Raw genomic sequence first — 2500 nt, 5'->3', positions numbered from 1 at the left:
TCTCTGGTCGGGACTCTGTTTGCATGTATTAGCTCTAGAATTACCACAGTTATCCAAGTAACGTGGGTACGATCTAAGGAACCATAACTGATTTAATGAGCCATTCGCGGTTTCACCTTAATGCGGCTTGTACTGAGACATGCATGGCTTAATCTTTGAGACAAGCATATGACTACTGGCAGGATCAACCAGGGAGCTGCGTCAACTAGAGCTGAGCAGCCGGCCGCCCGGGAGTGTGTCCCGGGGGCCCGCGCGAACACGCAAGCGTCCGCTCAATCATTCTGCAAACAGGAGGAGGCTGAGCTCCCCTGCACAATACACCTCGAAACCCTCTCAGGTCCCGGCGGCGCGCAGCGCCGTCCCAAGTACTTGGTCGGGTTCGAGAGAGGCGCAATCGCCCGGAGTTAGGCGAGTAGACGCTTTCGGTGCGACCACCCGTGCTCCCAACTGAGCTTGCCGCTGCCGACAGAGGCCCGGGAGCGTGCTGTCGTGGCATTGCCGGCGGGAGACAACACGCGCCACCTACGGTGACCGGCAGCTCCAACGCCAGCGCCACAGAAGGACAAAAGCCCCACTTGGGTGCCGAAGCGAACTCTCCCAGCACAGCGCACGCGCCAACACATCCGCACAGCTGCGATACAAACCACCAGCGAGAACCGCTGGGGCGACCGAGCAGCAGACGGCGTCGCGGCGCCGAGCGCCGGGCGGCGGCGCATCCTCAACGCACACAGTCCTCAATCGGACCAGCACACTGAAGATGTCCACCGCGCTTCGCACCGGGCCCGCGAGGACCTACTTTGGCCGCACGGCGCCGCGCGCAGGGTGCGCCGGCGCGCAGCTGCGACGCCTGCCGCGTCCGTCGGCCGGCGCGCCTGCCACTGGCCGCCCCCACCAGCCGGCTGTAGCGCGTGCGCCCACGCACCGCGCGGCCAGCACGCCGGGAGGCGCCCCCTCACCGGCCGGGGACGGTCCCACCCAGCCACCGCCGCGTATCGCTTCACACCCAGATGCCGTTCAGTTTCGTCGGCATGGTGGGTATCGCTGGAACAACCGGTTAGTACCTCAACCTATCGTCGCCATCACCGATTCACCCCTAGCGAGAACAACCGCACCACAACAGGTTACCATTTGTTCATTTGCGTAACTTCACCAGAAAACGCAGGCGTCCATCGCCATTTGCAACTTCAACGATTATTGCATGCCTGTGTCAGGTGTCACGCCACACTACGTCTGCCCACATACACGCAACAAAATGTGCACGCCTAGACAATACGTGGAAGGTGGCCCCCGTACGTATGCGATGTCCATTGCTCGAACGACTGTCAACCGGCCTCTGTAGCATGTCGCAGATATGGAACGCGGTGCACCATGCCATCACGGTGTGTGAGGAGAGACGACTAGGTCCGAATACATCAACAGACAGCTCATGCTGATCGCCATCCACGGCGTCCGTTCCTCCCACACGTCTCTATGGCGTACCACACTGCAATCCAGCTCTCATAGGGAGACGACACGTAGCTGCGTGCACAATATTTGCACTGTATGGTCCGCCGTTTTTGGGCGCAGTCGTTGTGCGGTCACACATGTGCCACGATGTATCATTCAGTACATAAGGACGAATGTGCAGTACAGATTGTGGTTCACGCGTACGACATCAGCGGACAGTTGACACAGGCCGCACCACAACGTAGCCTGAGTACGTCGCATGCGAAGGGCATTGAACATGCAAACTTCTCACCAACCAGCTTGCGAAGGCAGGGGGCAAGGTGGGGACGTGGGGAGGGGCGGCATGTACGTCCTGCTGCCATCCACATTACAGTGTACAGCAGGAGCATGTGGAAAGTGAGCAAGACTTGCAAGGTGTTTAACATGAAGCGATACACAGGGGTGCGGGCAGTGCGAGTAGCGAACTATATTGCGAGGGTTGCGGGTGGGCAACACTACAGTAATTGAACGAGTCGTATAACAATTACAGAGCAGGTTTAGGCGACAACGTGGGTTACGTTAAGGCGACAACATGGGTTAGGTTAAGGCACAACATGGGTTAGGTTAAGGCACAACATGGGTTAGGTTAAGGCACAACATGGGTTAGGTTAAGGCACAACATGGGTTAGGTTAAGGCACAACATGGGTTAGGTTAAGGCACAACATGGGTTAGGTTAAGGCACAACATGGGTTAGGTTAAGGCACAACATGGGTTAGGTTGAGGCACAACATGGGTTAGGTTAAGGCACAACATGGGTTAGGTTGAGGCACAACATGGGTTAGGTTGAGGCACAACATGGGTTAGGTTGAGGCACAACATGGGTTAGGTTAAGGTACAACATGGGTTAGGTTAAGGTACAACATGGGTTAGGTTAAGGTACAACATGGGTTAGGTTAAGGTACAACATGGGTTAGGTTAAGGTACAACATGGGTTAGGTTAAGGTACAACATAGGTTAGGTTAAGGTACAACATAGGTTAGGTTAAGGTACAACATAGGTTAGGTTAAGGTACAA

General features: G+C 56.3%; 1 non-coding gene across 1 annotated transcript in view; it reads right to left on the bottom strand.

Annotated features, from left to right (window-relative positions):
• Positions 1-195, bottom strand: part of LOC124733103 — a 1909-nt gene extending 1714 nt beyond the window's left edge. The window contains exon 1 of the ribosomal RNA XR_007008911.1: positions 1-195. This exon is cut by the window's left edge and continues 1714 nt beyond it. This is a non-coding gene — a ribosomal RNA (small subunit ribosomal RNA).
• Between the last annotated feature and the right edge of the window lie 2305 nt (positions 196-2500).

This window comes from Schistocerca piceifrons, unplaced genomic scaffold (assembly GCF_021461385.2).
Source record: "Schistocerca piceifrons isolate TAMUIC-IGC-003096 unplaced genomic scaffold, iqSchPice1.1 HiC_scaffold_138, whole genome shotgun sequence".
Lineage (NCBI taxonomy): Eukaryota > Metazoa > Arthropoda > Insecta > Orthoptera > Acrididae > Schistocerca > Schistocerca piceifrons.
Note: the sequence above shows the minus strand (reverse complement) of the source record. Positions and strands in the feature narration are given on the sequence as shown.